This window comes from Aotus nancymaae, unplaced genomic scaffold, assembly GCF_030222135.1.
Source record: "Aotus nancymaae isolate 86718 unplaced genomic scaffold, 86718_ANA_hifiasm-v0.15.2.pri h1tg000029l, whole genome shotgun sequence".
In the NCBI taxonomy this organism is placed as follows: Eukaryota; Metazoa; Chordata; class Mammalia; order Primates; family Aotidae; genus Aotus; species Aotus nancymaae.
This window is the reverse complement of record NW_026988442.1, coordinates 32147957-32161096: the sequence shown is the minus strand read 5'-3', so window position 1 is coordinate 32161096 and position 13140 is coordinate 32147957. Positions and strand designations below refer to the sequence as shown.

The following is a 13140-nucleotide window of genomic DNA, read 5'->3' as shown; positions in this document are numbered from 1 at the left end:
TTGAATAACCTACTTAAACTTTGGAGTCAGACGGATCAGAATCACAGCTTCCTTATAAGCTATGTGTACTAGGACATATAATTCAACTTTTGTAGACCTCAGGATCCCTTCTGTTTAAAAACAAAAGGTGAATAGTAGCTATCTAACGGTGATTTTGTGAAAATTAAATGAGATAAAGGGTATAGTGTGGTTAGTGTGATAGAGGGCACAGTCAGCACTCAATTTATTTATAGAGTTATTATTTTATTACCAGTGTGGGGGAGCTGATATTCACTTTCTTAGGCATTAGGCACACAATACAGTTGTTTGAAATAGTACCTGGCTCAGACCGACGCCTTGGAATTTGGCCTCTGAAGACTTGAAGCCTCTGCATTCTTGATTTTTTTCCTTTCTGTATTCCCAATACACAGGATTATTCTGCCCCTTAGCGCTAAGATGGCTTATACATAGCAGTGATGTGAGAGGGTTTTGCGCTTGCTCTACAGATCAACCTCTTCCAGTGTCAACATGTCACTGTCTGAGTTAACCACCGTCTGGCAACCACATGAGATATGCACACTGTTGTCTCTATTTCTCATCTCTCATTTATTTTTCAATCCACTGAAAAATCTGGCTTCTCTTCCCATTGGTCTACTGAAAATGCTTTTGCTAAGTTCACCCAGGAGCTCAGCCAAGTTAAGCCCGGTGTGAGTTTTTCAACTTGCACCTTACTGACCTCTTGGTAGAGCGAACCACTTTTTCCCTCTTGAAACACTCTCTTCTCCATACTTCCTATTTTGATGATCACCCTGTGTTGATAGTCTTCCACGCTCTCCAAAAGCTCATGTTTAGCAGACTTTTTTTCTTTCCTTTTCAACGTTGGATATTGGTCTTTCTCAGTGCTTAGTCTTTCTTCCTCTATAATCTCCCCTTAAATGTGCTCGTCCACTGCAAAGAGGTCATTATGTTCTATTTGTTAGGACTTTGAAGCTGATGTATCTGAGTATTATGTTGAAATCTAGATGAGTACCCAATGGCTTCCTCCCTATCTCTTGAACATCAAACTTAATAGTTCCCAAATGAAATTTGTGATTTTTACCTTTACCAAAACATCCTCCCTCCTCCATTATTCCCAGTGTACCTCTAAATTGAACATATAGCCAAGCTCCATTGATTTTTTTTTCTTTTTACCATCAAATCTATCTAAATCCACCCACTTCTCTACACCTCTATTGCTGCCAGCCTAGTCTAAGCCACCATCTTTTTGTCTCCTGATTATCGCAATAGCTTCCTCACTGGGTCCTTGAATCCATTCTCATTCTACTTCAATTTATCCAGCAAAATGCAGCCACGGTATTTTTAAAAGATAAGTTATGATGTAACCCTGTGACTAAAAACCTATAATAACTCCTCCATGCTCAAAGATGATATCTAAAAGTGTTAGCATGATCCCGAATACACCAGAGTCCCTCTAATCCAGTTTTATCTTGGACTCTTTCATGTCTTTATTCTAGAAATATTTAATGAGCATTCATTAGGTGTCATGGAGGCTGTAGTTCTCGGACTGGGAAAATTTTCTACGATGAACAAGTGTTACTCAAAATTTTAACTTAAAAAAATGCCTAGGTGTTCATTCAAAGGAATAGAAAAAAAAACCTGACACGAAATGGTTAAACTCACATTATTTTCCCTATTCTGAGCAATTCCCCTAAGAGCAAAACTCTTTGCTCATGTGTTTTTAGATTTGGGGTTTAGATCTTTGACTCCAGGAAATCTCCCTTTCTAAGCGTGAACACACAGATTTTGCAGCCGAAAGCTGGATTAGTGATTGATAGAAGCTCTTCTCGTGTCATTCTCCCTCCTTTCTGATAGATTCACTCTCAGAAACAGTCATGCAAACTCTGCCTACGCCTTCAGTAAATTGGAGAAGTTGACATTCTAAACATCTAAAAGGTAAGGGTTTGGGTAACAGAAAGTCACCACATTGTACACAGGGCACATTTCAATTTTCTGCTGCAGTACTCAGAGGAGATTAGAGTGTTCACAAAGTTAAGAAATTTCAAAACAGACAGGGCGAGTGAGCAGCCAATTTCCATTGCATCTTTACAAGTGACTATCAGGAAATTTGTTATTAATTTTATCCAAGGTGATGTAATCCAAACATTAGTCACCAACCTCCTTTTCAGCGATAACGAATGATCTATTAATTGCCACACAGACTGGCCTCTTGTCAGGCTTTGTTTCTCTTTGACCTTTGTGCAGTATTTGATACCTCCACTACCCTGTCTGTGTGACTCATGCTTGGCTGCTGTGTATGATGTGCCTAAACCTCCTGGGTCATCCTCCCTTCTGTTGGCCTTTCTATCTCTGGATCATCCCGAATTACTCTTAATATGTGGATGGGTCCCAAGACTCTGGTCTTGTCAATCTTTTCTCCCCTTGCTCTAAGTCTCCCTTCTCAAACAGAACTAATTCACTCTCACAGCTCTAACTGTACAGATGATCCCCAGAGTATTATCTTTTTTTTTTTTTGAGGCAGAGTCTCACTCTGTTGTCCAGGCTACAGTGCAGTGGTGCAATCTCAGCTCACTGCAACCTCTGCCTCCAGGGTTCAAGCAATTCTCCTGCCTCATCCTCCCAAGTAGCTGGGATTACAGGCATGTATCACCATTTTTTTTTTTCTCTTGTATTTTAGTAGACATGGGATTGCACTGTGTTGCCCAAGCTGGTCTCGAACTCCTGACCTCAAGTGATCCGCCTGCCTTGACCTCCCAAAGTGCTGGGATTACAGACGGGAGCCACCATGCCCAGCCTCCAGAGCATTATCTTTACCTCTCATCTCTGCTAAGTTCATGGACCTGTGTCTTCAGCGCCTGAGAGACTACTTCCACTCGGTCACACTTTTCCTTTCCCCTCTTCTGCTTTTCCATCAGAATTTACCTCTCCACTCTCTCTAAGAACTCTCTGAGTTCTCTTAGGAATACCGTGATTCTTCCAGATACAAAAATGCAAAACTCTGAAATTGCACATCAGGGTCTTGTTTATAACTCTTTCTTTTAATGACTTCCCGTCACTCTCAGAATTGTGTCCAAAATGAATTATGCATCTGCAAGTCCCTTTTATAATTTAAGTCTTTCCAGCCTTCCAGGATCCTCCATCTAGCCCTTTATCACACTGCATTTTCCTAAGTTCACTGAATGTGCAATACCTTCCTGCCTCATGGCCTGCTCCACCCTGGTGTCCCTCACCTTTCACCATCAACCTAAATTAGCTTTTTTTTTTTTTTGCAGTGAGCTTTGATATTGCTCATCTCAGTAAGCCTTCTGTGATCTTCAGGCTGGGTCAGGACCCTCTGCATTGCTTGTATGGAATCTAGCCCAGTTCTTTCACATTTAAACACAACTGAAACGTGCAGTTTGATGTTGGTTTTCCCCACTAGATTCTGAGCTCTATGAAGGCAAAGACTTGCTCACCCACATACATCCAGTACCTGGCACACAATAGGGCCTCAGTAAGTTGAACAAATGAATGAATGAATTAAATCACACTTTGGTGACTCCATTATCAGCCATGTGCAATTTGCCAGCACATTCAGCAATTTTTCTTATTGATATCACTCCACCCTTCCTTCCTGTCTCCATCATCCTTTCCACTGTCATCCAGTCCAGGCTCTCATCATCTCTTGCTTGAATCACTGTAAGAGCTCAACTGTTTTCTTCAGATCTCTCTTTGCTGTGATTAGTTTTGTAAACTACTGCCAGATTAATCCTTCAAACAATTCTTTGTCTTATTCCTTTGCTCAGGACTCCCTGACCGCTCTTTTCTGTCTACAGAACAAAGGGTAAAGTGTTCTAGGGTCTCAGAGTTGAAAGGAACCTTGATGAACCTCTGGTGTAACCACCTCTTGCTAGAAATGAAGAAGTTGAAGTCAAGAGTGGTTGGAGGACTTGCCAAAGAACACAGAACCAGTGTTTCAGTCTGCAGACGGAATATACTTGAGAATGTGCCGGCTTAAAATATGATCAGTCTCTCCTACTGCATGTAAATTACAGCCTGAACTGCTTCCCACGGTCCCCAGTCCCAGCAGAACCTGGCTCCCACCGACGATGGCTGAATTGTCCCAGTTTGCCATGGACTCTCCCAGTTTAAAAACTGAAAATCCATCATCCCAAGAACTCCCTCAGTCTCCTAGCAGACTGGGTTGGCGATCACCCTACTCCTTCCTCCACCTTCCTTCTCATATCTTATACATTCTGCCTTGCTTAGTTCTCACCCGTCCTGCTGCTTTCTGTTTCTAGAACATACTATCCAAACTCATTTTCATCTAGGGCTTTTGCACTTGCTTCTCCCACCTCTGTGTTCGCCCAGGTTAGTTAGTATCAGAAACTTGCGTCCCTGATTTGTCGCTCTTTTTATAGCTTGGCATGCAATGCTTTCATAATCTGACTTCCAATCTCCTTCCTTATTTTCCAACTACCATTCCAGTACAGTCAGCTATGTGCTCAAAAACAGTAAACATTTTAATGATGAAAATATCTGTGGAATGAAAAACCCAAGATCTCTCTTAGTCCCATTGCACAGATTATTAAAATGGTGACAGTAAAGATGCTTTGCACAGAGCAGTCCACGAGCTTCACAGCAAAGAAAGCAATAATGAAAAAGTCTGAGACTACCTGTCTCTTTTTTATTTATTTGCATTACTCAGTAGATTCCAGTCTTACTCATTATAACAGCCCAGGGCCCTTTAGGCCAAGCACATCACAATGATCTATCATTGGGATAAAAATCTTCTGGTGATGACAGCCAGGATTGACAGGGATGTTTAAATCCTCAACTATGCTTTGGATGACATTCAATTTTTTGTCATGAAATTTCAAAATGTGACTGGAGCACTTTGAAAGCTTTCCACATGGAGGAAACGTCAGGGACAAAAGAGGACATAAAACAGCTGTGGTTGAGTGGGAAAAACACTGACCTACAAGGCCAAATACGTTGGAAGGGTTGAAGCTCTTTCTGATGAGCTGGATGACTTCAAGTAAGCCACTTGCTTCTCTAAGCCTCAATTGTTTCATCTGTTAAATGGGACTAATAATACCTGTCTCTGTTGAAAAATGAGTAATTCACGTGCTTGCTCCTTCAGCACCTTTCCTGGCACAGAGTTAGATGTGCCCTAATTTTTCATTTCAAAAATAATTAGCATCTATAGTTTTTAAGAAGCCTTCTCTTAATCTGAATATTCCTTTAGTACAAGTCCCTGAAACTCAGACATAGCAACCACTATTTTCTTTCATTTCTTCATTGTTTTGCAAGTTTTGTCCGGCTGTTTAGTCTGTGTATGCTTGAACTTTCCAACAATCATAAGCTTTAAAAACAAATCTAGTTTTGCCTTTACCTTTTACACATTTGTTGGATTTCTACACTTCGTACTGTACGCATCTCATTCTGACTTGTATTCTGGCCAGCCCACTTCCTGGTGAGTAATTGAGGTACTGTAAGAACACAAAGACCCATGAATCCTGGTCCTAGCCCTCTGGAAACCCAAAATTCAGTGGAAAGGACTGATACATAGGATATAATTTCAGCAATGTGGTAACTTCTATTTCTGGGTACAATCCGGGGTATTGTGAGAAGAAAGAGAAACATTTAACTTCTTACTCAAAGAAGAATCCTGTAACTTCCCAAGCAGGTGGTCAAGGAGGGCTCCATTGAGGAGGTGACATTTGACCAGCAGTTTAAAAGATACATAAGAGTTCACCAAGGATGTTACGAAGATGAGAGACAGTTGTATGTACATGTCTTTTATAAACCTAGAATTATGAAGTCAATTTTTTAGTCTCTTTTCTCTGTAGCCAGACTGCAGATCCCTGAAATTTGAAATTCAAAAGTGTGGAAGCACCTCACACATCACTGGACATCCCAAAGTATGTAGAAAAATCCTGCCCCAAAGAAATCTGAGAGAAATCTGTATAATTAATAGTGTCTACTTTTAGCTAATGTATAGTATAAGGAACAAACACTGAGGTCAGTGGAAAACTATAATTAAACATGCATGTCTCAGAGTGAAAAGGGTACATCAATCAACCCAGACCTAAAACTGAAAATAGACCAGTTTTTTTTTTTTTTTTAACTTGACACAATGGAGTTAATAGAAGATGAGAACCACTCTTTTCAACAATCAAAACAGTTTCCCTGGACTGTTGAAAAGCATCCATTACCTCATCCCATATCATCCTGAACGTTTTAAAAAATAATAATTTCATTGTTAAAAATGACTCATACTGTATTTAAGTAATAGAGAAAATGATAAAGAAGAAAGTTTTAAAACCATTCAATAACCCAGCATCTAGAAATAACTCTAGCCTTTAGTGAATTATATTTCAGATGTGTCTCCATACATATGTGTAAATGGAAGAATAGAGAAATGGATGAATGAATGGATGAAGGAATGAAGGAACAGATGAATGGATTAGGTATGGATGGAGGGATGGATGGATAGAGGGATGGATGGAGGGATAGATGAATGAAGGAATGGATGAATGGATTAAGGGATGAATGGATGGAGAGAGGGATGAATGGATGGATAGAGGGATGGATGAATGGAGGGATGGATAGATGGAGGGATAGATGAATGAAGGAATGGAGGGATGGATTAAGGGATGGATGGATGGGTGGATGATGGAATGGAGGATTGAATGAATGGATTGATGGATGGATGTGCAGAAGTGTATGCCTTTTTTTTTTTTCAAGACTAATGGTTGATCCCATTCTAGTGAATTTATCTGCCTTGGCTCCCCAGTAAACAGTGAGGAAATGTCCAGTCTCACACTCAATTCCTATACTTTCTAGGTTCCAAAAGTGGGCTTCTCAGAGGAGTCTTGGAAAACCTCCCAGGGATGGTGTCAAAACACCCAAATGAGAAGGAGAAAATGAAGCCAAATCAGTCATTTTTCATCATATTAATTAAAATCTAAAAATAGCTTATTGATTTTATGGTTTCTAACGAATAGAACTAAAACAAGACATTGTTTGGATTCACCCCTTTCATGTTGCAATGAGGATTGAGGAGACTAGGAAGGACGATTTTATTATCCAAGTTTGCAAAATGAAAAGGGACGGAAGCAGGGCTACGGAGCAGCTGTGAACATTCAGCAAACTAATATTTCTATTATTGCTAAGACAGGATCATAGTAGGATCCCTTACCCCCAAGTGGTAATCGATATTGATGGATTATTATGATTCTGTTGTATATCCTGAAGACCCTCTTTGCACTTGTATTTGTACACCATGTTCCCTTAAAGAAGCCAGGAACACGGGATGCATCCCCTTTAAGAAATGTCCTTAATATAATAGAAACAAAAGAATTTCCCAAACTACTTCTGCTCCAACCCAACTTAGCATCCCGGATGCTTTTCCTTTTGGATGTGTAGGTTAGGGGAACAAACACCAGCTACTATAGCATAGCACTGAATATTCATGAACCAGCATCACGTCATTTCCCTCCATCAGGGTTCCCCAGCCTCCACACGACTGACATTTGGGGTTAGATAATTCTCTGCTGTGGGGCTGTCCTGTGCATTATGGGATGTTTAGCAGCATCCCTGGTCTCTACCCCACAAGCCCACAGTAAAAGCTCCCATCTGTTTTGAAAACCAAAAATGACTCTGCAGATTGCAAAATGTCACCCTGGGGTGGGGAGCTGGGATGGTACACGATCATCCCCGGTTGAGACAAGGGCAATCCAAAGCCCTTCTGTCTCCAGTAAAACAAGCAAAAGAGATTTTTAAAGACAGATACACACAGTACTACTCTCCAGAGGTATTCAGAGGACATGACTTCACGGACATCCCTGGACCCAGGGGAGAAGAAAAAGATCTTGTTTGAGCAATAAAACCTGTGTCACCTGTGACAGGTCACAGAAGTCAGCTTTGGGTTCTCCTGACCCACAGTTTTAAGAACTATAAGCAGGAACACGTAGGTCCACGAGACAGACCCTTCCCCCAAAATTGGCCTGGCTTTTTAAGCTACAGTAAATAGAAGAGGGCAGAGGCTTTGCAATCCTTTATCTTCATCAGACCCATGAACAGGAAAGAAGGAGGAAGAAAAATGACTGCTTTGACTTTTTGGATAGCTTAAAACGTCAGTGTGTTGCCAATTATGGCAGCTGTAGTTGCTTTATCTTTTGGGGACACGAGCAGTTCGTGAAATGTGAATTTTAATTTTCCAGTTGAAGTTCAGATGGCTAGTTCAACAATGTTTAGAAGCTCCTGAAAGATAGTCACTAATTAATGAACATTAAGCCCTACTTTCTAAGACATTTGAAACAAAGCAGGACAAAGCTCCCATCTCTGTATACTTCAGGGACTGATCTAAAGAACTAGGGGAGGGGAGAAAGCCGACAGTGAGCACAGAGCCTCGTTCCTCTCTTGAACTCTGTGATTCACCAGTTCACCAAGCGGAGGGATTTTTTTTTTTAAATGTATGACTTTTAGTCTGAGAAAAAACTCTCACTTAAGGAGTCATTTAAGTATGCGCTATTTAGTAATATAAATGTAAGGCTTAGCATCTTACTAATCAAATGGAAAATTATTTTGTGCTACCGGTTTTGAAACTTCCTCATCTCTCAAACAAATAGTACCCATTACTTTAAACACCTCGGTGTCTAGTAATTGTTCAAAAATGTGTCAGGCTACCAGTAATTTAAGTCCTGTCAAAAATAAATCTCAGACACTCACTTCTTCCAGTCAGTGACTTGAAAAACACGCCCACATGTCAATTACTGGAAGCTGTAGCAATGTTTCTTTGTTCTGAATTTGTGTAAACAGAAAAAGGCTCTTCCTCAGTAACAACTGTTTTCTGAAACCTATATAAATGTTTATGTGAACCTCTCTGCAACAACACCTAACAGAAGCAATAAAAGCCACTACATTGGTAAATACACACACACACACTCATACACATGCACATACACACACACACCACTGTATGTGCCTCTTGGTAATAAATGTTTAAGTGTGAAGGAGTAATGTATTGACTTGTGAATTATTCTTTTTGCAGAGGCCTGACCTCAAAGCATTTACATTTTAAATTGTAAATCAAAATGATCTACATTTTTAGAGGGTCACAGTCACTGGCTCCTTTCCCTATTATCCAAAAGAGATTGCTTCACAGATAATTCGAAAGCACAGGTAAATAAATGAGTAGAAAAACTGTGACTGTAAAACAGAAATAATTCACAAAATTGGCAGCTAATTAAGATAGGCTATTAGACAGAGTTTCTCTGTGTAAAATTGTTCTCCATAACTAAGACTGATAAATCTTGAGGATTCTCTCAGTCCTTACTGTAATGCATATATAGTTATAAATAGCTGTAAATCAAGCTATTGATGAGGAATGTTCATAATTTTCTAAAGTTTGCATTTCTTATATAACAGCATTTTTATTGGAAAAGATTGTAATCATTTAATCGTAAAATCATGAATGCCTTGTAATGTTGTTTTAAGGTCTTTCATGAAGTTTTTCTTGCTAAATAAGATGACTGAATTTCAACAAAAGAAGAAAAGACATATAATTTTGGTTTACCTGATGTTATATATTCCCTTCTCCCCTCCCTGGTTCTCAGGGGTGCATACTAAAAAATTAAATCTAGCTATGAACAATACATAGATGGATAGTGTAAAGATGTTGGAATGGGACCCTAAGTGGTCCTCTTTCCAGAGGTAAATTAGAATAAGTTGACGTTCATTAAGCAAGAACAGATCAATATTTCATTATTAACATGGTGACAATTGCATGTTAATATGAAGTCGTCTTTTTTCCAAGCGTCTAACTGTCAAACCCACTGTATTAATGGCTCCCCTCATCCAGTGGCGTCTCTTTACTTTTCCTCCCTTGTTATATGGAAACTTGAGCGTGTGTGTGTGTGTGTGTGTGTATCAAAGCATTGACCTTTTGCTAGGCAGGATTAGGAAATACCTTCTAATGTTTCCTTCAGGAAACAAGGGATTTTGTTAACCTGTTTCCCCTTAGGTTTCTCTTCCCCAGAATACTCCCATCAGCTTGTTTGTTACTTGGATTTAGGTAATGATCCTGTTTCGGTGGATGGTAGTTTTACCGATACAAGTAAAACCTTGATTTTTTTTTTCTTCAGAAAGGAAGATAATAGGATAAATCATTAATTAAAGGGACTGCATATGGGACAGATGGAATTCTAACCATGTGGACACCTCCCCCAACAGTTGAGGGGTAAAAAGCACCATAAATCACTCATGGTCCAGCGGTCTTCAATAGGGCCCGTCTTGCCCCTTACAAGTGATGATAAACAACATATACTCCCAGTGCAGCCCATTAGGTATTCTAAAGTAGGTGAACTATGAGATAACACATTTATCCTTCTTGGGAAGGTATCTCTTCATATTTCACATGGCGCAGAGAAAGCATACCCAATTCAGTGACGGCTAATGAGGATTAATGCATTATTCAACAGAGGATTATGGGCTCTTCTCTTTTGTGCAGTAGTTAAATAATAACAAAATGAGATAAAATGGCTCCTGATGCTTTCCTGAACTGTAAACCTAACACTTGACATGGTTGCTTTTCTTTTCCTTTCTCTTGTGTTCTTCTTCTTCTTTTTTTTTTTTAAAGGGGCTCTTAGGTGTTCAACTTCTAAATACAGTTCTCATAGTCATTGCCTCTCAGTGCTTTATGGGAAAAAAATCAACTGAAAATCTCTAATGGATTCCTTTGCAAAGCCAAAATTAAGTTGCAGGGTGCTAAAATCCAAAGAGTGCATGAAGAGGATCATTTTTCTTAAGATTAAAAGTCATATGGTGTCCTGTAGGACTTAACCAACCATACCGTAATCTAATTTAGCAAGTATGAAATCTTTTACTTATTTATTTAATAATTACTTATTAAGCACCTACTCCGGCCAGAGACCCCTTGCTGGTACCTTACACTGGTAGAATTGTTGTGACTTAAATAATCACACAAATAAGTACTTGATTGCCAACTGTGGTCAATGCCACGGAGAAACTATAGGAGATGATAAAGGAACTAGATTCAGTGTGGGTGCTCGAGGCAGGCTCTGCCAGAAAAGTAACGTGAATAAGGAGAGGAAGCCAATTCAGGAAGAATGCATAGCTTGCAAAGAAATGTCCTACAGTGTGAAGCGGCACAGCAATTTAAAAAACAGAGAAGCCCAGTGGCGTTTAGAGTATGAAAGAATTGTGAGAAGGGCAACAACAAAACTTGAAGCCAGAGACAAGCAGATCTCGGGATCCGTAGGTTGGTGTAGGTGATGGTAAAGTGTTGGATTTTACCTGAATAAACCCAGGGTTATGGGTTAAACTGTGTCCCCTCAAAAGACATGTTGAAGTTCTAACCCCTGGTACCTGTGAATGTGGTGTTTTTTGGAAGAAGGGTATTTGCAGGTGTAATCAGGTGAAACAAAGTCTTCAGGGTTGGTCCTTGCCCAGCGACGGGTGTTCTTAAAAATCAAAGGAAATTTGGACACAGACACAACAAGAGGAGATGCCACCTGACAACACAGATGCACACAAGAGGGGAGCCATGTAACAGCAGACAGAGATTGATGTGTCTACAAGCCAAGGATTGCTGGCCAACACCAGAAACTGGAAGAGGCAAGGAAGGGTCCTCCTCAGAGCCTTCAGTGGGAGCACTGCCCTACTAACACCTTTTGTTTTTGCACTTTGAGCCTCCGAAGCTCTGAGACAGTGTGTTTCTGTGATTTTAAGCCACCCACTTTGTGGTACTTTGTTCCAGCAGGCCTAGAACACTAACACACCCAGAGAACCACAGCAGAACTGCCAGAGAAGGAAGGAGTTTCAAAGGAGTGAAAGTGACCGTATCTATCACATTTGCATTTTCAAAGGATCTATTTGTCTGCAGAATAAACACAATTAAATTAGAAAGGGTCAGAGATAGAGTGGGAAAGTACTTTAGAAGGGTCTGGAAGCAGCTTGGGAGAACTGTGCATTCTGGGAGTGGGGTGCTGGCATGTACATTTGCTAAATGTGTATTTTTGGCACTGATGAGGATGTGGCTGCACTGCCCAGGAGGGCTAGAAAGAGAAAGTTTACTTTTCAGTGACAATTCTCAAACTTGGGCACATGTGTTTATATTCTACACAAAGATACATTCAGCAGACCCCAACTGGAGCCTGCAAGTGACATTAGAATTATTTTACCGTTTCACACGTTGAGTTGTTTTTCCCTGAATTATCATTGCTTTTTACATAACCTGCTCAAGAATGACAAAGCATAAAGAGCTACTTCTCACCTCCCTTAAGTATGTGGCAGAATGGGATGTGATTGGGGGGTAAGGGGAAGGATCAGTTGTTTCAATTACGTACCATCAACCATTGAAGAGATAGTCAAATCTGGACTCACTGGTCCCCTATCACCATAAGACAAACTATTTGCATTGTCATAAATGGATCAAAGCAATTTACTGGTTCTCATCTAACCCATAGATTATGGCACAATCACTGTGGCATGCTCAACTCCTTCAGAAATCTTACATGCTGCGTAATGTTCTAAACATTGTTGCTGGATAATATTTTTGAAATGTGAGCAGTGGGTCCCACTCCTGCAGCGGGACTTTCTGAAGCTGTCTCCTCCACCCCACTCTGTACGAGAAGCAGCCCTTGACTCAGAAGAGGCATCATAGAGGAGAAAGCTGAACAAGGAGCCTTAGTCGTGGGCTGGGGATTTCAAAAGCAGACATCCTAGCATCCAAAAAAAAAAAAAAAGCTGGAAACCATCGTTCTCAGCAAAGTAACACAAGAACAGAAAACCTAACACTGTATGTTCTCACTCATAAGTGGGAGTTGAACAATGAGAACACATGGACACAGGGAGGGGAACATCACACAGTGAGGCCTGTCAGGGGGTGGGGGCTAGGGGAGGGATAGCAAGGAGTCGGGGGATAGGGGAAGGATAGCATTAGGAGAAATACCTAATGTAGATGACGGGTTGATGGGTACAGCAAACCACCATGGCACATGTATACCTATGTAACAAACCTGGACATTCTGCACATGCACCCCAGAACTTAAAGTATAATAATAAAAAAAAGCTTCAGGAGAGCAAAACGCTCCTGGTCAGAGGTCCACTTCACCTCCATTTTCTCACCTCCCTTTA

General features: G+C 40.4%; 1 protein-coding gene across 3 annotated transcripts in view; it reads right to left on the bottom strand.

The window, feature by feature from the left end:
• The window catches only part of TSHZ2 (teashirt zinc finger homeobox 2), a 507062-nt gene that overhangs the window by 400841 nt on the left and 93081 nt on the right, over positions 1-13140 (bottom strand). The window lies entirely within an intron of this gene.